Source organism: Taudactylus pleione, unplaced genomic scaffold (assembly GCF_031769625.1).
Source record: "Taudactylus pleione unplaced genomic scaffold, aTauple2 ptg000405l, whole genome shotgun sequence".
Taxonomy (NCBI): domain Eukaryota; kingdom Metazoa; phylum Chordata; class Amphibia; order Anura; family Myobatrachidae; genus Taudactylus; species Taudactylus pleione.
Window position 1 is genome coordinate 762989 of NW_028284807.1, and position 26170 is coordinate 789158.

The window sequence follows — 26170 nt, forward strand, 5'->3', positions numbered from 1 at the left end:
TCTATCACCCTGTACTGTTTGTATATCTCTTAATACTGTCTATCTCTCTGTATATCTCCCTGTACTATCTGTCTCTCTGTTTATCTCCCTGTACTATCTGTCTCTCTGTTTATCTCCCTGTACTATCTGTCTGTATAGCTCCCTGTACTAGATGTCTCTCTGTATAGCTCCCTGTACTATATGTCTCTCTGTATATCTCCCTGTACTATATGTCTCTCTGTATATCTCCCTATACTATCTGTCTGTATATCTCTCTGTATATCTCCCTGTACTATCTGTCTCTCTGTATATCTCCCTGTACTATATGTCTCTCTGTATATCTCCCTATACTATCTGTCTGTATATCTCCCTGTACTATCTGTCTCTCTGTATATCTCCCTGTACTATATGTCTCTCTGTATATCTCCCTGTACTATCTCTCTGTATATCTCTCTGTACAATATGTCTCTCTGTATATCTCCCTGTACTGTATGTCTCTCTGTATATCTCCCTATACTATCTGTCTGTATATCTCCCTGTACTATCTGTCTCTCTGTATATCTCCCTGAACTATATGTCTCTCTGTATATCTCCCTGTACTATCTGTCTCTCTGTATATATCCCTGTACTATCTGTATATCTCCCTGTACTATCTGTCTGTATATCTCCCTATACTATCTGTCTCTCTGTATATCTCCCTGTACTATCTGTCTCTCTGTATATCTCCCTGTACTATATGTGTCTCTGTATATCTCCCTGTACTATATGTCTCTCTGTATATCTCCCTGTACTATCTATCTCTCTGTATATCTCCCTGTACTATCTGTCTCTCTGTATATCTCCCTGTACTATCTGTATATCACCCTGTACAGTCTGTATATCTCCCTGCACTGTCTGCATTTCACCCTGCACTGTCTATATATCTCCCTGCACTGTCTGTCTATCTCCCTATACTGTCTGTCTATCTCCCTGTACTGTCTGTCTATCACCCTGTACTGTATGTCTATCTCCCTGTACTGTCTGTCTATCTCCCTGTACTGTCTGAATATCACCCTGTACTGTCTGTCTATCTCCCTGTACTGTCTGTCTATCTCCCTGTACTGTCTGAATATCACCCTGTACTGTCTGTCTATCTCCCTGTACTGTCTGTCTATCTCCCTGTACTGTCTGTCTATCTCACAGTACTGTCTGAATATCTCCCTGTACTGTCTGTCTATCTCCCTGTACTGTCTGTCTATCACCCTGTACTGTCTGTCTATCTCCCTGTACTGTCTGTCTATCACCCTGTACTGTCTATCACCCTGTACTGTCTGTCTATCTCCCTGTACTGTCTGTCTATCACCCTGTACTGTCTATCTCCCTGTACTGTCTGTCTATCACCCTGTACTGTCTGTCTATCACCCTGTACTGTCTATCTCCCTGTACTGTCTGTCTATCACCCTGTACTGTCTGTCTATCACCCTGTACTGTCTGTCTATCACCCTGTACTGTCTATCTCCCTGTACTGTCTGTCTATCACCCTGTACTGTCTATCTCCCTGTACTGTCTGTCTATCACCCTGCACTGTCTGTATATCACCCTGTACTGTCTGTATATCTCCCTGGACTGTCTGTCTATCACCCTGTACTGTTTGTATATCTCTTAATACTGTCTATCTCTCTGTATATCTCCCTGTACTATCTGTCTCTCTGTTTATCTCCCTGTACTATCTGTCTCTCTGTTTATCTCCCTGTACTATCTGTCTGTATAGCTCCCTGTACTATATGTCTCTCTGTATAGCTCCCTGTACTATATGTCTCTCTGTATATCTCCATGTACTATATGTCTCTCTGTATATCTCCCTGTACTATCTGCCTGTATATCTCCCTGTACTATCAGTCTCTCTGTATATCTCCCTGTACTATATGTCTCTCTGTATATCTCTCTGTACTATATGTCTCTCTGTATATCTCCCTATACTATCTGTCTGTATATCTCTCTGTATATCTCACTGTACTATCTGTCTCTCTGTATATCTCCCTGTACTATATGTCTCTCTGTATATCTCCCTATACTATCTGTCTGTATATCTCCCTGTACTATCTGTCTCTCTGTATATCTCCCTGTACTATATGTCTCTCTGTATATCTCCCTGTACTATCTCTCTGTATATCTCTCTGTACAATATGTCTCTCTGTATATCTCCCTGTACTGTATGTCTCTCTGTATATCTCCCTATACTATCTGTCTGTATATCTCCCTGTACTATCTGTCTCTCTGTATATCTCCCTGAACTATATGTCTCTCTGTATATCTCCCTGTACTATCTGTCTCTCTGTATATATCCCTGTACTATCTATCTGTATATCTCCCTGTACTATCTGTCTGTATATCTCCCTATACTATCTGTCTCTCTGTATATCTCCCTGTACTATCTGTCTCTCTGTATATCTACCTGTACTATATGTGTCTCTGTATATCTCCCTGTACTATATGTCTCTCTGTATATCTCCCTGTACTATCTATCTCTCTGTATATCTCCCTGTACTATCTGTCTCTCTGTATATCTCCCTGTACTATCTGTCTGTATATCTCCCTGTACTATCTGTCTCTCTGTATATCTCCCTGTACTGTCTGTATATCTCCCTGTACTATCTGTCTCTCTGTATATCTCCCTGTACTATATTTCTCTCTGTATATCTCCCTGTACTATCTGTCTCTCTGTATATCTCCCTGTACTATCTATCTGTATATCTCCCTGTACTATCTGTCTGTATATCTCCCTATACTATCTGTCTCTCTGTATATCTCCCTGTACTATCTGTCTGTATATCTCCCTATACTATCTGTCTGTCTGTATATCTCCCTGTACTGTCTGTATATCTCCCTGTACTGTCTGTTTATCTCCCTGTACTATCTGTCTCTCTGTATATCTCCCTGTACTATCTGTCTCTCTGTTTATCTCCCTGTACTATATGTCTCTCTGTATAGCTCCCTGTACTGTATCTCTGTATATCTCCCTGTACTATCTGTCTGTATAGCTCCCTGTTCTATATGTCTCTCTGTATATCTCCCTGTACTATATGTCTCTCTGTATATCTCCCTGTACTATCTGTCTGTATAGCTCCCTGTACTATCTGTCTCTCTGTATATCTCCCTGTACTATCTGTCTCTCTGTATATCTACCTGTACTATATGTGTCTCTGTATATCTCCCTGTACTATATGTCTCTCTGTATATCTCCCTGTACTATCTATCTCTCTGTATATCTCCCTGTACTATCTGTCTCTCTGTATATCTCCCTGTACTGTCTGTATATCTCCCTGTACTATCTGTCTCTCTGTATATCTCCCTGTACTATATTTCTCTCTGTATATCTCCCTGTACTATCTGTCTCTCTGTATATCTCCCTGTACTATCTATCTGTATATCTCCCTGTACTATCTGTCTGTATATCTCCCTATACTATCTGTCTCTCTGTATATCTCCCTGTACTATCTGTCTGTATATCTCCCTATACTATCTGTCTGTCTGTATATCTCCCTGTACTGTCTGTATATCTCCCTGTACTGTTTGTATATCTCCCTGTACTATCTGTCTCTCTGTTTATCTCCCTGTACTATCTGTCTCTCTGTATATCTCCCTGTACTATCTGTCTCTCTGTTTATCTCCCTGTACTATATGTCTCTCTGTATAGCTCCCTGTACTGTATCTCTGTATATCTCCCTGTACTATCTGTCTGTATAGCTCCCTGTTCTATATGTCTCTCTGTATATCTCCCTGTACTATATGTCTCTCTGTATATCTCCCTGTACTATCTGTCTGTATAGCTTCCTGTACTATATGTCTCACTGTATATCTCCCTGTACTATCTGTCTGTATATCTCCCTGTACTATCTGTCTGTATAGCTCCCTGTACTATATGTCTCTCTGTAAGGGCTCTATTTACTACAATCCGCATATTGAATGCAGATTGCAGTGTGATATTATTGACTGAATTCGCATTGCAAATTCAGGCAATATCACCGGGACTTACAACAAATCCCTTGCGGGGACAGACCTTGCGATAAAGCTCTGTCCCTACGAATCCCGTCCGCACATTAGTGATGGTATTTTCGCAAAAAATACCATGACAAGGTGCCCGCGCATGCGCCGACCGCCCACCACTGCTAGCCCCCAGCACTAAGCCCTGCCCCCGGTGCTAAGCCCCACCCCCTGCAACTCCCCCTCCCTTAATAGCACTTACCTGCATGATATGGGCCTCTGGTGATGTCCTCCATCCGTCCGGTCAGGTGATATCCCATACAGCACTGGGACCCGATCACCTGATAACGAGGCCACAGTTCACTATTTGAGACCAGCTGACCGGAGGGGAGACATCACCGGAGGCCCGATCACCGGTCCCTGGAGTCAGGTAAGTAATCATTTTTTTGACAATTTTGGTTCTTTTTTTTTTTAGCAGAGATCAGCTTGCTGTCTGTTTAGACCACACAGCTGATTACTGGGACCAACTCCCGGCTCTGCTCTCCCCGTTAGAGCAGAGTAGGAGTCCGATAACCGGGGGAGACCCTGGATAACGCCACCTCCAGGTGGCATTATTATCACTGGGATTTCCCCGATATTTTTTTACAATTTATTTTTAGTAACTTTGGTCGGACCACATTTCCCTTTACAATTATGGGAAATGAAATCTGCTTACAAAAATTAAGTGATACTTAGGGGTTGGAGTAGAATTTTACATATTCTACTCCAATTGCCCTGTAATAACTATAGGTGATACTAAAATAATGTGAAAAGGGTGTGACAACACAAAACAGCCTTTATCACTTTATTTTAGTAAAAATAATGTTAATAAATAAAGCCCCAAATCTCCCTGTACTATCTGTCTGTATAGCTCCCTGTACTATATGTCTCTCTGTATATCTCCCTGTACTGTCTATATATCTCCCTGTACTATCTGTCTGTATAGCTCCCTGTACTGTCTATATATCTCCCTGTACTGTCTGTATAGCTCCCTGTACTATCTGTCTCTCTGTATATCTCCCTGTACTGTCTATATATCTCCCTGTACTGAATCTCTGTATATCTCCCTGTACTGTCTATCTGTATAGCTCCCTGTACTGTCTATATCTCTCCCTGTACTATCTGTCTGTATAGCTCCCTGTACTATATGTCTCTCTGTATATCTCCCTGTACTGTCTAAATATCTCCCTGTACTGTCTGTCTCTCTGTATATCTCTCTGTACTGTCTGTCTCTCTGTATATCTCCCTGTACTGTCTCTCTGTATATCTCCCTGTACTGTCTCTCTGTATATCTCTTTGTACTATCTGTATCTCTGTATATCTCCCTGTACTGTCTATATATCTCCCTGTACTGTCTGTCTGTATAGCTCCCTGTACTATCTGTCTCTCTGTATATCTCCCTGTTCTGTCTGTATATCTCCCTGTACAGTCTGTCTGTATAGCTCCCTGTACTATATGTCTCACTGTATATTTCCCTGTACTATCTGTCTCTCTGTATAGCTCCCTGTACTATATGTCTCACTGTATATTTCCCTGTACTATCTGTCTGTATAGCTCCCTGTACTATATGTCTCTCTGTATATCTCCATGTACTATCTGTCTGTATATCTCCCTGTACTATCTGTCTGTATATCTCCCTGTACTATATGTCTCTCTGTATATCTCCCTGTACTATCTGTCTGTATATCTCCCTGTACTATCTGTCTGTATATCTCCCTGTACTATCTGTCTGTATAGCTCCCTGTACTATATATCTCTCTGTATATCTCCCTGTACTATATGTCTCTCTGTATATCTCCCTGTACTGTCTCTCTGTATATCTCCCTGTACTAAATGTATCTCTGTATATCTCTCTGTACTATCTGTCTCTATGTATATCTCCCTGTACTAAATGTATCTCTGTATATCTCTCTGTACTATCTGTCTCTCTGTATATATCCCTGTACTGTCTATATATCTCCCTGTACTGTCTGTCTCTCTGTATATCTCCCTGTACTATCTGTCTCTCTGTATATCTCTCTGTACTATCTATCTCTCTGTATATCTCTCTGTACTATCTATCTCTCTGTATATCTCCCTGTACTGTCTGTCTCTCTGTATATCTCCCTGTACTGTCTGTCTCTCTGTATATCTCCCTGTACTATCTGTCTCTCTGTATATCTCTCTGTACTATCAGTCTCTCTGTATATTTCCCTGCACTATCAGTCTCTCTGTATATCTCCCTGTACTATCAGTCTCTATGTATATTTCCCTGTACTGTCTGTATATATCCCTGTACTACATGTCTCTCTGTATATCTCCCTTTACTATATGTCTCTATGTATATCTCCCTGTACTGTCTGTATATATCCCTGTACTACATGTCTATCTGTATATCTCCCTGTACTATCTGTCTCTCTGTATATCTCCCTGTACTATCTGTCTCTCTGTATATCTCCCTGTACTATATGTCTCTCTGTATATCTCCCTATACTATCTGTCTCTCTGTATATCTCCCTGTACTATCAGTCTCTCTGTATATCTCCCTGTATTATCTGTCTCTCTGTATATCTCCCTGTACTGTCTGTCTCTCTGTATATCTCCCTGTACTATCTGTCTCTATGTATATCTCCCTGTACTATCAGTTTCTCTGTTTATCTCCCTGTACTATATGTCTCTCTGTATATCTCCCTGTACTATCAGTCTGTATATCTCCCTGTACTATCAGTCTCTCTGTATATCTCCCTGTACTATCTGTCTCTCTGTATATCTCCCTGTACTATCTGTCTCTCTGTATATCTCCCTGTACTATCAGTCTCTCTGTATATTTCACTGTTCTATATGTCTCTCTGTATATCTCCCTGTACAGTCTATCTCTCTGTATATCTCCCTGTACTGTCTGTCTCTCTGTATATCTCCCTGTACTATCAGTCTCTCTGTATTTCTCCCTGTACTGTCTGTCTCTTTGTATATCTCCCTGTACTATCAGTCTCTCTGTATATCTCCCCGTACTATCTGTCTCTCTGTATATCTCCCTGTACTATCTGTCTCTCTGTATATCTCCCTGTACAGTCTATCTCTCTGTATATCTCCCTGTACTGTATGTCTCTCTGTCTATCTCCCTGTACTATCTGTCTCTCTGTCTATCTCCCTGTTCTATCTGTCTCTCTGTATATCTCCCTGTACTATAAGTCTCTCTGTATATCTCCCTGTACTATATGTCTCTCTATATATCTCCCTGTACTATCTGTCTCTCTGTATATCTCCCTGTACAGTCTATCTCTCTGTATATCTCCCTGTACTGTATGTCTCTCTGTCTATCTCCCTGTACTATCTGTCTCTCTGTCTATCTCCCTGTTCTATCTGTCTCTCTGTATATCTCCCTGTACTATCAGTCTCTCTGTATATCTCCCTGTACTATATGTCTCTCTGTATATCTCCCTGTACTGTCTATCTCTCTGTATATCTCCCTGTACTGTCTGTCTCTCTGTATATCTCCCTGTACTATCAGTCTCTCTGTATATCTCCCTGTACTGTCTGTCTCTTTGTATATCTCCCTGTACTATGAGTCTCTCTGTATATCTCCCTGTACTATATGTATCTCTGTATATCTCCGTGTAGTCTGTCTCTCTGTATATCTCCCTGTACTGTCTGTCTCTCTGTATATCTCCCTGTACTGTCTGTCTCTCTGTATATCTCCCTCTACTATCAGTCTCTCTGTATATCTCCCTGTACTGTCTGTCTCTCTGTATATCTCCCTGTACTATATGTCTCTCTGTATATCTCCCTGTACTATCAGTCTCTCTGTATATCTCCCTGTACTGTCTGTCTCTCTGTATATCTCCCTGTACTATCAGTCTCTCTGTATATCTCCCTGTACTGTCTGTCTCTCTGTATATCTCCCTGTACTGTCTGTCTCTCTGTTAATCTCCCTGTACTGTCTGTCTCTCTAAATATCTCTCTGTTAATCTCCCTGTACAAATGTCTCTCTGTATATCTCCCTGTACTATCTGTCTCTCTGTATATCTCCCTGTACTATATGTCTCTCTGTATATCTCCCTGTACTATCTGTCTCTGTATATCTCTCTGTACTATCTGTCTCTCTGTATATCTCCATGTACTATCTATCTCTCTGTATATATCCCTGTACTATCTGTCTCTCTGTATATCTCTCTGTACATCTCCCTGTACTATCTGTCTCTCTCTATATCTCTCTGTATATCTCCCTGTACTATCTGTCTCTCTGTATATCTCTCTGTTAATTTTCCTGTACTATCTGTCTCTCTGTATATTTCCCTGTACTGTCTGTCTCTCTTTATATCTCTCTGTACTGTCTGTCTCTCTGTATATCTCTCTGTACTATATGTCTCTCTGTATATCTCCCTGTACTGTCTGTCTCTCTGTATATCTCTCTGTTTATCTCCCTGTACTATCTGTCTCTCTGTATATTTCCCTGTACTGTCTGTCTCTCTTTATATCTCTCTGTACTGTCTGTCTCTCTGTATATCTCTCTGTACTATCTGTCTCTCTCTATATCTCTCTGTACTATCTGTCTCTCTGTATATCTCTCTGTATATATAGTTGTTTAAATGATCGAAGTTACATTTTCCGATATGTCTTTTTTTCTCTTATACCAATGTTAATCTATATTAATAATAATTGGCCATAACAGTAGTCCTACCTGCAAGTGAAAAATGCGGTAAAACCCCAGAAATAGGAGAGTTACTGTAAAACTGACCATTGTTAACTCTCTTTCTTCAAAGACTATATGGTCCACAGGGAGACAATGTGGTGTAGGTGGGACCAACAGCAAAGCTTTTCAATCCCATGATGCGCTGGTACTTCCCCCTATAACCACACCCAACTCGGGGGCAATTCGGTTTTGTTAATAAGCCCAAGGTAGAAGCAGGATAGGAGAGAAGGAAGACTGGTACACTGAGGAATCACACTCTCACACAGAGAAGGGAACAAGTGTCCAAGAGAATAAACCCATAGCAGCCAGGTGCATCAGGGCAGGTGCCCTGTGGACCCTATTGAAAGAGAGTTAACAAGGGTAAGTTTTACCATAATTCTCCTTTTTTTCAGGGTCCATAGGGCTCCACATGGAGACATTGGGGATGTCCCAAAGCAGTTGTTCAAGGGCTGGGATGCTTCTGAGCTGAGAGGAGAACCTGGCACCCAAAGGAAGCATCCTGGGAGGCAATAGTATCAAAGGCATAGAACCTATGAAAGGTGTGGACAGAAGACCATGTGGCCAACTTGCATAGTTGTTCGGCAGATGTGCCATGGCGGGCTCCCCATGAGGGACCCACAGAGCGAGTACAATGAGCAGATACTGTAGCCAGCCCAGGAAGGCCAGTTTGTGTTTAAGCCTGTGAGATAGTCATGCGAAGCCATCTGGCCAGAGTCTGTTTTAGGCTGGCCATCCCTTCATATAGAATCCATATAGGATAAAGAGGGAGTCTGATTTACTGATGGAACTAGAATGGTCCATGTAGATCCTTACAGCATGGACCACACCCAAAGAAGCCTCACCTGCCAAGTCTGGTGGTTGAAAGGCCAGGTGTCATGGCTGCCGACACTTGAGACTCCCGGGAGGAGGCAGGCCCACTAGGCACAATAAACTGGGGTGGCTTTAGGAATTACCTTTTCATGAAATTTCGATAGCACGGAATAAAAGTAAATAGAATTTATTCACAGGAGAAATATAATAGCAACATCTCACATAAAGTCTCAACTACACTGAGGTTCACATAAGCAATAATGAGTATAGGAGAAAACCTCCCATATAGTCTTTAACACAGAAGAGCTAATATGGTAGGGAATCCCGAGTCCAGTATGAGGCTAACACCTCAGGATGGTATAGAGGAGCTTCACCTGGGTGAAACCCTGTAGTGATGGAGATCTGGAGCAAAGTGAGCCCTGTGATGCAGTAGAAGATGGAGCAGGGTTGAGCCCTGTGATGCTGTGAGGTTGAGGCAGACTAAGCCCTATGATATTGTGAAATATGGAGCAGGGTTGAGCCCTGTGATGCAGTGAGGCCGGAGCAGGGTTGAGCCCTGTGATGCAGTGAGGTCGGAGCAGGGTTGAGCCCTGTGATGCGATGAGGTCGGAACAGGATTGAGCCATATGATGCAATGAGATCGGAGCAGGGTTGAGCCCTGTGATGCAGTGAGGTTGGAGCAGGGTTGAGCCCTGTGATGCAATGAGGTTGAAGCAGGGTTGAGCCCTGTGAAGCAGTGAGGTCGGAGCAGGGTTGAGCCCTATGATGCAGTGAGGTCGGAGATGGGATGAGCCCTGATGCGGTGAGGTCGGAGCAGGGTTGATCCCTGTGATGCGATGAGGTCGGAGCAGGGTTGAGCCCTGTGAAGCGGTGTGGTTCCAGAAAGGGGTTGAGCCCTGTGGTGTAACTAGAATCTGGAGTGGGGTTGAGCCCTGCGATGCAATGAAGGTTGAAGCAGGGTTGAGCCCTGTGAAGCAGTGTGGTTCCGGAACAGGGTTGAGCCCTGCAGTGTGACTAGAATCCGGAATGGGGTTGAGCCCAATGATGCGGTGATGATAACTGTAATGGTGCAGTTGACAACTGTAATGAAGATGGGTTCGATGTCCACAGGAGTGAAAGGCAACAGGCAAAGTAAATAGTGCAGCAAAAGGTGAAACCACAGCAGTGGAGCAAAAGGCAATACTTAGGCAATGGCTATGCTGAGCTCTGTAGTGTGGCTGGTAACTGGCATCAGAAGTTTAGCTGGAACATGAGCGGAGATATAGCAAAGTCCACAGCAACCCACAGGCATAGCAGGGATCTGGCAGGAGTCAAAGAAATACCTGAAAGTAACGTTGCACAGACACTGAGACAAAGTTAGTAACAGGCTTTATGTCTGTAATCCGTAGGAAGTTCAGAACATGTGACCCAAATGGAATCAGGTTTGAAATAATGAGCAATCTAGGAATCTCACAACCTGACAACACCTTGGAAACAGATGATCACTTTAACTCTCTATTCCCTGTATATGAAAAATGCCAGCAAGCAGGATAGCTCCTCCAACGACCACAAAGGAACTTTGGAAAAAGTTATCTATCTTTATGTACTGAAACTGTCGCATTCCTGACAGTACCCCCCCTTTTTGGGTGGTCCTCAAACACCCACCAGGTTTTAAAGGGAATTTAGCATGAAAATTACGTATCAACTTAGGAGCATGGACATCAGAGTCTTTAATCCAAGATCTCTCCTCCGGGCTGTAACCCTTCCAGTCTACAAGATATTGTAATTGATTTTGATGCTTACGTGAATCCAGAATCTTATCGATCTCAAACACCACACCTCGAGCAGTTGTTATGGGAGGTACTTTAGGTAAGCTGTCATGAAATCAATTAAGAATCAATGGTCTAAGCAAGGAGACATGAAAGGAGTTAGGTACACGCACATTTGGAGGTAACTGTAACTTACATGCCACTGGGTTGATAATTTTTATAATATGAAAAGGACCAATATACCAGGGAGCAAACTTCATAGTAGGTACTTTAAGTCAAAGATTTCTAGTAGACAACCAGACACGATCCCCAACAGAGTATTTAGGAACAGCCAAACGTTTTCTATCAGCAAAGACCTTATAATTATGAGAGGCTTTCCTGTACCTGTCTCCAAATTCCAGAAAAATAGTGGAGGGTAGCTTTGGCTGCTAGAACGTCCACTGCAGGAATTGATTAAAGCTCAGGAACTCAAGGATGCCGACCAGAATTGGCGAAAAAAGGACTTACACCTGTAGCAAATGAATAATGAAAGTTATGAGCAAACTCAGCCCAAGGCAAGAAATACATCCAATCATCTTCAGAAGAAATATACATTTTCAAGAATGTCTCCAACTCCTGGTTCACTCTTTCGGTTTGTCCATTTGACTGAGGGTGATATGCAGAAGAAAACTGTAATTTAATTTGCAATGATGAACATAAAGCCCTCCAAAACCGAGCAACAAACTGGACACCCCGATCAGACACTATCTCAGAAGGAAGTCCATGAAGATGAAATATCTCTTTGATAAATATTTGTGCTAATTTGGAGGCTGATGGAATTCAAGCCAAAGGACAAAAATTAGCCATCTTGGTAAAACAATCCACCACTACCCAAATAACTGTTCTCCCCCTATACTCAGGAAGATCTGTAATAAAATCCATGAAATGATGGGTCCATGGTTGGGTGGGAATGGGTAGTGGATGGAGAGGACCAACTGGAGACTGCCGGGAGGACTTATGTTGTACACACTTAGAACAAGAACGTATAAACTCTTGGACATCTTTTTTCATGGAAGACTACCAATAGGAACTTTGCAAAAATGAGTACATTTTATGAACCCCTGGATGTCCAGAGAAATGAGAATTATGAGCCCAGGAAAGAAGTTTACCTCGTAACTCTGGTGCCACAAATATCTTCCCAGGAGGAGGATCAGGAGAGATGGAAATTGAAGAAAAAGCCAGAGAGTTTATTATAGGGTACCTTTGATCCTCATTTTGTTCTTTCTCTTCCAACATTGAGCGTGAAAGTGCATCTGCCTTTTTATTCAATGAACCTAGATGATACCTGAGGACAAAATCAAAATGAGAAAAAAAGAGTGCCCAATGAGCTTGTCGTGGGTTCAGACAATGGGCAGTTTTCAAATACAACAAATTTTTATGATCTGTAAAAATAGTAACAGGGTGCCTTGTGCCTTTTAACAGATATCTCCATTCCTCCAAAGCTAACTTAATAGCTAACAACTCTTGGTCCCCGATGGAGTAATTACTCTCAGCACTAGAAAACTTTTGTGAAAAAAATCCACAAGACACTGTTCTCCCATCTGCAGCCACTTGAGACAAAATAGCCCCAACTCCATAAGTGGAGACATCCACTTCTAGCATATATGGCTTCTCAACATCAGGTTGAACTAGAATGGGGGCTGCAGAAAATGCATCTTTGAGAGTCTGAAAGGCATCCAATGCTTCTGAGGACCACACTTTGGGATTAGCCCCTTTTTTTGTCATAGCAGTAATTGGAGCCACAATCATTGAAAACTCTTTGATAAACTTTCTGTAATAATTGGCAAAGCCTAAAAATCTCTGAATAGATTATAATGAAGTGGGTAAAACCCAATCTCGAATAGCCTTTAACTTCTCAGGGTCCATTTGAAGTTCAGAACCGGAAATGATATACCCCTAAAAGGGTATCACTGGGACTTCAAAAACACACTTGGAGATCTTACCATAAATCTTATTAGCTTGAAGACGACTTAATACCTCTTTAACATGGGTACGATGATCAGAAAGATTCCTGGAAAAAAATCAAAATATCATCAAGATAAACAATAACAAACTGATAAAGTATATGTCAGAAAATTTCATTCACAAACTCCTGGAACACCGCAGGAAAATTACATAAACCAAAAGGCATGACAAGGTTCTCATAATGGCCATCTCACGTATTAAACACAGTTTTCCACTCATCACCCTCTTTAACGCTGATCAAGTTGTAAGCTCCCTTTAGATCAAATTTAGTAAACAGTCGAGACCCCTTAACTCTGTCAAACAATTCTGTAATGAGAGGCAAAAGATATTTATTTTTTACCATGATCTCATTTAGACCTCTAAAGTCGATACATGGACGAAGACCACCATCTTTTTTTCTTTACAAAAAAGAAGCCCGCTCCAGCAAGAGATGAAGAAGGCCTGATAAACCCCTTTCGTGGGTTATCTTGCACCTATTCCGACATGGCTTGAGTCTCACGAACAGAGAGAGGGTATACTCAACCTTTGGGTGGCATTTTACCAGGAATAAGTTCAATAGGACAATCCCAGGGATGATGCGGTGGAAGTTCATCTGCCGCCTGCTCAGAAAAGACATCAGCAAATTCATGATAAGGCTGTGGTAGAGAAGGTGGAACATCTACTTTCACTTCAGCCAATCGTACCACAGGAATCAAACAATTTAATTTGCATTTAGGACTCCAAGAAAGAATTTGAGAACAAGTCCAATCAATATGAGGGTTATGAAGAGTTAACCATGGTAAACCAAGAACTATATCATACATAGAAATAGGTAATACCAAAAACTCTAAACTTTCTTCATGCAAAGCTCCTACCCTCAACTTCATAGACCTTGTTTGATGCGTAACATATCCATTAGAAATTCTAGTCCCATTAACTGCAGAAAGGGAAAAGGAACGGGTTAATTTGACAACAGGAATTTTTAATTTCTGAACCAAAGACAATGAAATAAAATTGCCAGCTGCTCCAGAATCTAGCAATGCAGAAAACTCTTGACACGAAGAACCAAAATCAGGAATGCTCACAGAAATTAAACAATCCTTTTTGGGGGAAACTTTAGAAAGTACCCCTAGTTTAACTTCCCCTCCATCAACTAGGGACGATCATTTCGCGGCCTGATTGGACATTTAGCCAAGAAATGTTCTGAGGATGCACAATACAAGCACAAATTAGAATGCCTCCTACGTTGCTTCTCAACTTCAGACAATTTAGCTTTATTAATTTGCATAGGCCCATCAGATGTACTATGAAAACAGTGAGACTGGGGAAGAGAACCTTTAGAACACTCAGAGCGACTCCTCTGAAACCCTTGTTCTCGCATACACAGATCAATTTTAATAGTCAATGAAATTAACTCATCCAAATTCTCAGGAAGATCCCGAGTCACCAACTCATCTTTAAGTCTCTCAGAGAGACCATTCCAATATGCTGCTCTTAATGCCTCATTATTCCATTTAAGTTCTGAGGCTATAGTTTGAAAACGAACCACATACTGACCAACTGGAGCTGTTCCTTGCTTTACTCGCAAAATATCCACAGACGCGACCACTGATCTTCCAGGTTCGTCAAATATCCCTTTGAAAGTAGAAACAAAAGCTTGGTAATTAGACATTAAGGCATCATTTCTCTCCCATAAAGGAGAGGACCACTCAAGAGCAGCACCAGACAATAATGACATAAAATAAGCCACTTTAACACGAGAGGTGGTAAAACTTTGAGGTAACAATTCAAAATGAATCTCATATTGGTTGAGAAATCCTCTACATGTTTTTGGATTACCATGATAAGAGGTGCAGGTAGGAGTCAGTAAACGTAAATGAGAAGCAGTAACCCCTGATGTACTTGCAACAGGAATCTTAAGGTTTATTGAGACGTGTGGAAAGATCCTGTAAACATTGCAAAACTTGAACTTGAGTGTTTTCCTGTACTTCCAAACGAGTGGTCAAACCCTGGAGCACCTGTACCCCAGTAGCCTGTTCCAGAGCCGGATTCATTTTTAGGTCTGTGCAAACTGTCACGGCTGCCGACACTTGAGACTCCTGGGAGGAGGCAGGCTTACTAGGCACAATAAACTGGGGTGGCTTTAGGAATGACCTTTTCATTAAATCTCGAGAGCATGGAATAAAACTAACTAGAATTTATTCACAGGAGAAATATAATAGCAACGTCTCACATAAAGTCTCAACAACACTGAGGTTCACATAAGCAATAATGAGTATAGAAGAAAACCTCCCATATAGTCTTTAACACAGAAAAGTTAATATGGTAGGGAACCCCGAGTCCAGTATGAGGCAAACACCTCAGGATGGTATAGAGGCGCTTCACCTGGGTGGAACCCTGTAGTGATGGAGATCCAGAGCAGAGTGAGCCCTGTGATATGGTGAAAGATGGAGCAGGGTTGAGCCCTGTAATGCTGTGAGGTTGAAGCAGGGTTGAGCCCTGTGATGTGATGAGGTCGGAGCAGGGTTGAGCCCTGTGATGCGGTGAGGTCAGAGCAGGGTTGAGCCCTGTGATGTGGTGAGGTAGGAGCAGGGTTGAACCCTGTGATGCGGTGAGGTCGGAGCAGGGTTGAGCCCTGTGATGCGATGAGGTCAGAGCAGGGTTGAGCCCTGTGATGCGGTGTGGTTCCGGAACAGGGTTGAGCCCTGCGGTGTAACTAGAATCCGGAGTGGGGTTGAGCCCCGTTATGCAATGAAGGTTGAAGCAGGGTTGAGCCCTGTGAAGCGGTGTGGTTTCAGAACAGGGTTGAGCCCTGCAATGTGACTAGAATCCGGGAACGGGGTTGAGCCCCGCGATGCGGTGATGATAACTGTAACGGTGCAGTTGACAACTGTAACGAAGATGGGTTCGATGTCCACAGGAGTGAGAGGCAACAGGCAAAGTAAATAGTGCAGCAAAAGGTGAAACCACAGCAGTGGAGCAAAAGGCAATACTTAGGCAATGGCTATGCTGAGCTCTATAGTGCGGCTGGTAACTGGCATCAGAAGTTTAGCTGGAACATGAGCGGAGATATAGCAAAGTCCACAGCAACCTACAGGCACAGCAGGGATTTGGCAGGAGTCCAAGAAAGACCTGAAAGTAACGTTGCACAGACACAAAGTTAGTAACAGGCTTTACACTAGAGGTCTGTGATCCATAGGAAGTTCAGAACATGTGACCAAAATGAAATCAGGTTTTAAATAATGAGCAATCTAGGAATCCCACAACCTGACACCTTGGAAACAGATGATCAATTTAACTCTATTCCCTGTATATGAAGAATGCCAGCAAGCAGGATAGCTCCTCCAACGACCACAAAGGAACTTTGGAAAAAGTAATCTATCTTTATGTACTGAAACAGTCGCAGTCCTGACACCGGGACCACAATTTCCTCATTAAGGTAGAAATGAGAGACCATCTTGGGAAGGATACCCGGGTGCATTCTAAGAACAGCCCTGTCCATATGAAAGATTAGAATAGGGGAGCGACAGGAAAGCACCCCTAAATCTGATACACTACGGGCAGATGCTATAGCTAGAAGAAAAAGCCTTCGCAGTGAGCCATTTCACATCCACTGAATCCAGGGGTTCGAATGGAGGTTCCTGATGTGTGTGGAGAACCACTGACAATACCACAGAGTCACAGGAGGGATAAATGGAGGTTGTATACACCTTGCAGGAAGGTGTGAACATCAGGTAGAGGAGCAATTCTGTGCTGGAACTAGATGGACAGAGCACAGATGTGCACTTTCAAAGAGGCTAGGCAAGTCCAAGATCCAATCCAGCTTGAAGAAAAGCAAGGATTCTAGAAACCCTAAAAACCTGAGGTCATAGTTTCTAGTAACACACCACTGGAAATATATATGCCATTCCCGGTGATAAATCCTGGCAGAAGATGTTTACGCGCTCTGTGCATGGTCTGGACCACAAAGCTGGAAAACCCTTTAGATGTCTCAAGAGCCAAGCCATTAAAGACAGACGGGCCAGGTCCAGATGTAGACAGGGACCCTGAGACAAAAAGTCTGGTCGTAGAGGAAGTTGGAGAGAAATATCTATGGAGAGAGTTTGAAGCTGGAGCTACCAACAGGACTCTGCCTCCTTCCTGCTTGAACTTCCAACAAAGCCAAGGAAGAAGGGAAACTGGAGGGAAGACTTACACCAAATGGAAGGTCCACCACATCCATGAAGGCTGCATTGGGGTCCCTTGTCTTGGCCCCATACACTGGAAGCTTTTGGTTGTGTCATGAGGCGTGCACATCTGGTAGACCCTATTTGTCTACCAGGAGCTGAAAGACTTTTGGAGGTAGAGACCATGCCCCTGCATGCACGTTGTGATGGCTGAGGAAATCCACTTCCCAATTGAGAATCCTGGGGATGAACACTGCGGAGATGGCTGGGAGATGGCGTTTTGCCCATGTGAGAATGCAGGACACTTCCGCCATTGCTGACCGACTTCCAATTCTCCTCTTGGTGATTGAGGTAGGCCACTTGCCTGCCCTCAAGCATATCCTGAGCCAGAGTGAGGGCTTTGAAGATGGCTCGGAGTTTCAGTATGTTGATTGGTAAGAACGCCATGGCTGGAGTTAAGAGTCCTTCGAAGTGCTGGCCGGTCAATGCTCCCCACCCATGGAGGCTTGCGTCTGTGGTGATTAGTGCCCAGTCGGGGATCCAAAAGGGGAAACCCTTGTTAAAGTGGGACATCTGTAGCCACCAGGTTAGGGACAGGCGAACCTCTGGAGAGAGGCCCATCATCTGGGGTCTGAGCAGATGAGGCAGCCCATTTCACCTGGATAGGATCATGATGTATGGGCCTGGAGTGGAACTGAGAAAACTCCACCATGTTGGAGGTGGACACCATGGATCCAAAGGTCTGCAGGTCCCAGGGTGGGAGGAGTTCTTCAACTCACCCAGTTCTGGCGTCACTTATTTTACCCAGGCATCTGAGGTGGTCTGATGCCAGAACTGGGAGAATTGAAAAACTCAGCCTCACACCTTGGGAGCCCCCTGGGTGAGTCCCACCCCAACAGGCTAAAGGCTTGTCCTCAGATTTGATAGGTGGACATCTAGTATCCCAGGTCTGTTTGTTCCTAAGCTAAGAGGCCTTAGTGGATGCTGACTGTCTGGGAAAGGACTGACCTTTTCCTTGAGGACAAAAGGACCGAAAGAATGACATTCGAGGCTTTGCATTATAGAGAGGGCAGGAGCACTGTCTTGGAAGCTGCCAAGGTAGTCACAATTTTATTTAATTCTGGGACAAACATGATATCCCCAGAATAAGGCAGAGACTCCAATGCCTTTTTAGAGTCCAAATCTGCCTTCCATGAGAAAAGCCAAACAATAAGGCGGGCTACCACAGAAGTAGCAGATGCCTTGGAAGCTAGGAGACATACAGTATATCCAAAGTAGCTTCACCCAAATAGGAGGCTGCATCTCTAATGTGAGATATGTTGGACAGCTGTTCCCTTGAAGCATCAGAGGAAAATGTATCTACTAGGGCCTCCGCCCAACTGTCAATGGCTTTTGCCACCCAGGCCTTTGCCCTGGCAGTACGAGTAATAGCTCCTGTAAGAGAATAGATAGATTTTATACAAGCTTCAATCCTTCTATCCATAGTCTCCTTTAAGGAGGTTGCAGTGTGGATAGGTAAGGTAGCGTTCTTACTAGGCGTGTCACGTGGGAACCCACTGCTGGGGGAACTTTCCATTTAGTGCAATCAGTAGCTGGAAGAGGTTAAAAGAAAATTAAGCATTTAGGCAGCTGAAACCTTTTACTTGATATATTCCATGTTTCGCTCTGGTAAAACTACCTTCTGTCACTTAAATAGTGGCTCCTGCCACCGCAATTGGAACCACCGCAATTGGAACCCTCTCAGAGGCCATTCCAATAAGAAGCCCATAGGGACAAAGCGATGCATACCGGTGCATAGTACATATGGGAAATGCGGTAAAACCCCCAAAAACTGCATTTCTTCTTCAGGGTCCATAGGGCTTCACAGGGGTGTTCTATGCACCGGAATGCATCGCTTTGTCCCTATGGGTTTCTTATCAGAATGACCTCTGAGAGGGTTCCAATTGCGGTTGTCCCAGCCAGGGGCGGATTGGGATGGAAAACCAGCCCGGGAAATTTCTGGAAGCAGCCCTTATGGGGGCGGGTCTGTTGAGGGGGTGGGCCTGTTGAGGGGGTGGGGTCTGTGGAGGAGGGCAGGATACTCCCTCCTCTTAGGGCTAGAGGGGCTTTTGCAAGCCACTGAGGGAAGCAGGGTCAGCAACAGAATCTTGTGAATGATAAACTCTTTTTGAGGCCCCCCATCCCTTTGAACTAAGTACAGGCCAGTCAGTTTGGAAGTCTTTTTTTCTTACCTATATTGTGGTTTCTCTGCAATGGGGGAAACTCTGAAGAATTTGAACCTCACTGAACAGCGTCTTCAGCCGGTATTCACTATTCATGTAGATAACACTGTCTGGAAGATGCCTGTTTACGTAGAAATATAACCAATGTCATCATCATAACCAGATAATGTATAGTAACAGAAGTGTTTGTGCAGGCCAAAATGTGAATTTCCCTGATCAAACAATTTCTGTATCTTTCCAGGCCCCCGTATTACTCCAGACCCCCTTACTTCTCTCCATCCTCAGGCCCCCTGTGGTTCTCCAGGCTCCCTGTGTCTCTCCATCTCCAGGCCTCCATGTATCTCTCCAGGACTCCCTGCGTCTCTCCATACCCAGGCCCACCTATAGCTCTCAGCCTCATTCCCCAGCCTGTGTGTCTCAGCCTCATTCCTCAGACCCAGTGTGTCTCAGCCCCATTCCCCCAGACCCAGTGTGTCTCTCATCCTCATTCCCCCAGTGTGTCAGCCTCATTCCTCATACCCAGTGTGTCTCAGACCCATTCCCTCAGACCCAGTGTGTGTCAGCCCCATTCCCTCAGACCCAGTGTGCATCAGCCCCATTCCCTCAGACCCAGTGTGTCTCTCAGTCTCATTCCCTCAGCGTGTCTCAGCCTCATCCCTCAGACCCAGTGTGTCTCAGCCTCATCCCTAAGACCCAGTGTGCATCAGCCCCATTCCCTCAGACCCAGTGTGCATCAGCCCCATTCCCTCAGACCCAGTGTTTCTCTCAGCCTCATTCCCCCAGTGTGTCTCAACCTCATCCCTCAGACCCAGTGTGTCTCAGCCCCATTCCCTCAGACCCAGTGTGTGTCAGCCCCATTCCCTCAGACCCAGTGTGTGTCAGCCCCATTCCCTCAGACCCAGTGTGTGTCAGCCCCATTCCCTCAGACCCAGTGTGTGTCAGCCCCATTCCCTCAGACAGTGTGCATCAGCCCCATTCCCTCAGACCCAGTGTGCATCAGCCCCATTCCCTCAGACCCAGTGTGTCTCTCAGCCTCATTCCCCCAGTGTGTCTCAGCCTCATCCCTCAGACCCAGTGTGTCTCGGCCCCATTCCCTCAGACCCAGTGTGTGTCAGCCTCATTCCTCAGACCCAGTGTGTGTCTATCGGACCCATTCCTCCCAGCCCGTGTTTGTCTCAACCCCATTCCCCAGCCCCAGTGTGTGTCTCAGCTCCTGTGTGCTCCTGCCTCATTCCCCCCAACCCCAGTGTCTCAACCCCATTCCTCAGTGTGACTCAGGCCCAGTGTGTCAGCCTCATTCCCCCCAGCACCAGTGTGTGTCAGCCCCAGTGTGTCGGCCTCATTCCTCCTAGCCCCAGTGTGTATCTCAGCCCCATTATATCTCAGCCCTATCGGCTTCATTCCTCCTAGCACCAGTGTGTATCTCAGCCCATTCCCCCTCCCAGACTCACTGTGTGTCTCAGCCCCATTCCCCCCAGACCCAGTGTGTGTATCAGTTCCAGTGTGTGTGTATCAGTTCCAGTGTGGGTATCAGTTCCAGTGTGCCCTAGCCCCAGTGTGTCTCAGCCTCATTCCCCCCAGCCCCTGTGGTCTCAGCAGCCTCTGTGTGGACCAGCCCCAATGTGTGTCAGTGTCAGCCTCTTTCCACCAGCTCCAGTGTTTCTCTCAAACCCCCCCATCACCCCCGTGTAGCCACCGCCACCACCACTTACTTGCAGCTCTCAGTTTGACTCCTGTGTGTCTCCCCAGGCCCATCCCCCAGCCTGTGTCTCCCCAGTCCCTGTATGTCTCAGCTCCATCTGCCCCCTTCATCTGCAGGCCTCGACCGCCCACCGTGTTTCTACAGCCCAGCCCACACTTACTTGCTGCGGCTTGCTGCCCTGCTGTGCTGATCTGTTCTTTTTCCCGGCAGTCAGCTCAGACCCGGCTCCTCTCTATTCCAGCGGCGTGACGTTATGATGTCACGTGCGCTATGCCGGTTGGCCCTGATTTCTCAGCTCTGCGCCGGGCTGCTTGCCCAGCTTCTACTTGTGCCTGTCTCCAGCAGTTGGCCAGCGGCAGAGGCAAGGGACGGGGGGACATGAACGGGGCCCCTCGGAGGCTGAAGTTGCAGAGCTGCCCGATCAGAGCTGAGCTCCGATCGCGGCAGCAGGGGGTGGATAAGTGCTGGGTGGCCGCTGGCCACTATGGGGACCGGCCCAGTGGGAACCAGCCCGGTTTCCCAGCGGCCAATCTGCCCCTGGTCCCAGCTCCCCACGCAGTTCGTAAGCCCTTCTGCGCATAAGGGCACCAGAGGGACTTCTGGGTATTAAACCTGGAAGTCGCTCTAGCTGAGGCTATAGCAAAGGATGGCTATTACCGGGAGAGGTGTCCTTTGTGATTTAAATTGCATTCATATGTACATACCATGGTTATTAACCCCGGTGTGTACCAGATAAGAGGTGGGATGTACCGTTACGTGGATGCGGTGCTTAGTACATCCCACCCATAGAAATGGCAAATATCATACTGATTCTATAGTAGTTATTATGTTTTGAGGTGTTTGTATAAATTACCCCTTTGTCTCCTGTATTCTAGAGATATTGATATTGTTGTTACATTGATTTGGCCTCTTTATTTAGTAGATTTTAAGGCAGATTGTATCTTTATATGTTTTTTATAAAATAAACAAAAAAACAATATAGTTTGTGTTTTTCATTAAATTACCCCCTGTACCCCCACACTAAGTTGGGCTCTTCTTGGATTGGTTTGGGCTTGTTTATAACTCAGCAGTTGCTTGTTTTTCATTTCAGAGTTGGCACCATTGCGCCCCCCACACACTCCTGACCCCAACCCTAGTATTAAGGCTCAGTGGCCCAGCTACCAAACTGTGAGAATGGATCAGGTGATTCCCAGCCAGCTCCAACTTCGTGGATTACTATATAACATTATGGGGCCTATTCATTAACCGTAAAAATTCTCTGGAGATAATTAGCTTGAACTCGCATGGAGTTCTAGCTAATTATAGGTGGAATTCATCATTCCACCTCTCCATAAGTATCTATTCCGGTATCTGTCATTTTTGCGATGACAGCTTTTCGGAAAATAGATACTTTTCCTGCCTACACTACCTTATCGCGTCTGGAAACAGTGCTGTGCATGCGCTGTTACATCTGTAATACCAGCGCATGCGCAGCACTGCCTACAGATGCGTTAAGTTTGTGTACCTCCCCCCCCCAACCCCACCCCCCTCCCCCCTCTGCTCACCTCCCCCCCGACTTACCTGTCCACGCAGCAGCCTCCGGCTCCGTCCTGCTGCGCTGTCATGTGGTTTCCCAGCAGACCACATGACAGATTAGAAAAAAAATACATTTTTTTTTCTCTTTCTAAACTTTCTTGTGCTCTGCTGGGAAACCACATGACAGACCAGCCTCCGGAGCCTGAGGACGGAGCAGAGCGCCGGAGGGACTCGTCAGGGGACCTGCACAAGCGGATACAGGTAAGTTTCACCTGCTATTTGCCACCTCACAGTGGCGAATAGTAACTGCATCAAATTCCGAAAATTTATAATTTTCGGAATTTGATGAATACCATAATTTCCACATCCCCATACTCATGTACTAATGTCCCCATACTAATGTACCTGTACTAATGTACTAATGTACTAATGTACTAATGTCCCCATACTAATGTACTAATGTACTAATATCCCCATACTAATGTACTAATATCCCCATACTAATGTACTAATATCCCCATACTAATGTACTAATGTACTAATATCCCCATACTAATGTACTAATATACTAATATCCCCATACTAATGTACTAATATACCCATACTAATGTACTAATATCCCCATACTAATGTACTAATGTATGGGGAGTGTGGAAATTAACGCAGGGGAACTCTGTGATATCTCCTGTGCTAAGTGGTTACATGAATACCAAAATAACGTTATTTAAGGAAAATGTCCTTAAAAATGTTATTTTAGTGTTGATGAATAGGCCCCTATATCTGACTATTACAAGAAGAGGTCACTCACTAATACAGATATATTATTTCTATACATTCATCCCAGTGACACATTGTAACAATATAAGATACAGCTACAGAGAGAGCTTACCAGCCGTCCTCTGTCTATGTAGCAGTGTCTATAATTAGTTTGTTATTGCAGTTCTTATTACTCCCTCCCCAGCATCCAGTGACAGAGCTGCTATGTCCTATCTCATTGGTGACCAGAAGTCTCTGTCAGTTTATCTGCAATACATACACCCATAACAGGAAGAGGGAGCAAAGTGAAACTAAATTGTTTCTGCATCTCTCCTCTGTATGTCGCATATCACAGAAATAGAAAATTAATAAAAGTGGCAATGTATTAAAAATGAAAAGAAAAAAACGGGTTACGCTAAGAACCCGTCCATGAGAAGTGTAGAAACATAAAGTGACCGCTCACAGGATGACTTTACTGCCAGGCTCGGAGCTGGTGTCGGTTTAGAATTTGGAATCTTTCAGAATTCAGCATCCTCCCAATCTGCTGCCGTCACCCCTTATACACCCTGTATACAGAGGGGACACGAATCCTCCATGAATGTTTGTTTTCCACACATCTGTGACAGATTTGTCCTTACCGCCCAGTCTCACCCACAGTAGAGATGTGACTATGTTCCGTGTGACCCTGAATCGCCTGTACTCGCTCTATGTTACATATGCAGGCCATGGAGCACGTCTAATGTGTCCCTAAATTGTGTTTTTTAAGGATATATTGTAGGGACTTGCTCCGGAAACCTTTGGACACCCCCCAAGACTAATTAATCATTTGGAAGTTTTCAATTAGCTTAATTAGTCTGATAAATAATTTACCTTCCAGCAGCTCTGTCCTCTTCCTCCACCACCAAAGGTCTCTTCTCCCCCTGAGGGTCTTCCATAGCATTGCGGGTAGCAAGGCTGCTTTCTCTCCCTCCTGCTGCAGCTTCTTCTTCCTTCTACTTGATGAAGACAGATGGATGGACGGGACTGAAAGGATGGACACTGGTGCTCCTACTGTAGGGCAGCATCCCCGGATCTCACGCTAATCTGGCTGGGGCCAACCAGGGCCAGAGCTCTGCTCCCGCCCCCTGTGCTTATACCAATAATGCCAGCGGGTGAGAGGAGGGCGGAGTTTTCTGGAGCTGGCCGGTGGTGAGTGCAGTAATCTTTCAGACAGGACTGCCAGCCCGTGCCTTGAGCCGTCATTGGGACGATCCCATCTTCCTCTTCCATGATCTCCTCCCCCAGCAATTCAGTGTGCAGCACCGTGAGCAGGCAATGAGCAGCCGGGCAGTGCAGCCGGGAAGCAGTCGGGAAGCCGACGGCCGGAATCCCGGCCTCCCGACTGTCTAATCCCGGCAAGGTACAAATGACAGGCATTGAAATCCTGATGCCTGTCATTTTACCTACGCCAGGAACCCAATGCCCGGCATCCCGATCGAAGGTAAGCCGGGTGCCAGGTGCGGACAGCCGCAGGGGGGGAAGGTTGGGTTAGGGGCACCCGTGGGGAATTAGGGTTAGGCAGCCCCCCAGGAGAGTTAGGTTCAGGCTAGGGGAAGGGGGGGTTAGGGTTAGGCACCCCCCCGGGAGACAGTTTTAGGCAGCGGGGAAGGGGTGATTAGGTTTAGGCACTTAGAGGGGGGATTAGGGTTAGGCACTTAGAGGGGGGATTAGGGTTAGGCACAGAGGGGGGATTAGGGTTAGGCACTTAGAGGGGGGATTAGAGTTAGGCACTTAGAGGGGGGATTAGGGTTAGGCACTGGGGGGGAGGTTACGTTAGGCACCCCTAAGGGATGGTTAGGGTTAGGAGGGGAAAGATTGGGGAACTTACCTTAATCACCATTCGGGATTTTTACCCATGTCGGGCTGCCACTGTCGGGATTTACGGCCGGTGGTAAATCATACCGTTCCCGTGCATATATAAAATTTGCCACCATTTTTTAAAATTGAATACCACAAGTATAGTATCGGGGATGTGCATACACACAGGAATTCAAAACTGGGCGTGAGGTCCGCAAATTTTTTGGGGTGCAAAACCCTGTGCACAATTGAATATTCCCCACAGAGATACACAATCATGAAAACAAAACACAAAGAGGATGAAAAGAGACAGCACTGACGTATTTATACATTTACCACGTATAGCTCTGTGTTCTGCACCAGGACTGACCTCATCTACCGCAGGACAAGCTCCAGTCTTTGTTGCAATTGGCTTTTTTTTTTAATGCTGCACTGTGGTTTGAGGGCCTGATTCAGAGCCGGACGATATTTGCGCTCGCTCGTTCAGAAAAAGGGACTGGCTATTCAAATTAACCGTTCGCTCTTTGCGGTCTGTTGACGCCTCTATGTCTGAACGAGCGAACAAAACATGCGGTCGTAATTTTGAAAAAAACGCCCCCTGGCAGCTCGCATCATACGTCATGTCCGCTATTTATTAGATTAATCGAGTACATCGAACGGCGTATGAACTGCTCGCTATTCTTGTGGTTGGTTTATCCTACTGCAATCTTGTGAGCAGTTCTGACTATAAAACAACCAAGTGACGTTGTCAATGACGCTGCTGTATTAATTATGCACAC

General features: G+C 45.0%; 1 protein-coding gene across 2 annotated transcripts in view; it reads right to left on the reverse strand.

The window, feature by feature from the left end:
• Window positions 1-23711, reverse strand: part of LOC148506418 (V-set domain containing T-cell activation inhibitor 1-like) — a 195604-nt gene extending 171893 nt beyond the window's left edge. The window contains exons 1-2 of one of the 2 annotated variants that reach the window (XM_088446792.1): window positions 23689-23709; window positions 19592-19703 (exon numbers count right to left, since the gene is read on the reverse strand). The gene's annotated coding sequence lies outside the window, so the exon portion shown is untranslated. Of the gene's footprint in view, window positions 1-19591; window positions 19704-23688 lie in introns of both variants that reach the window. The other variant, XM_088446793.1, reaches the window with a different exon arrangement.
• Between the last annotated feature and the right edge of the window lie 2459 nt (window positions 23712-26170).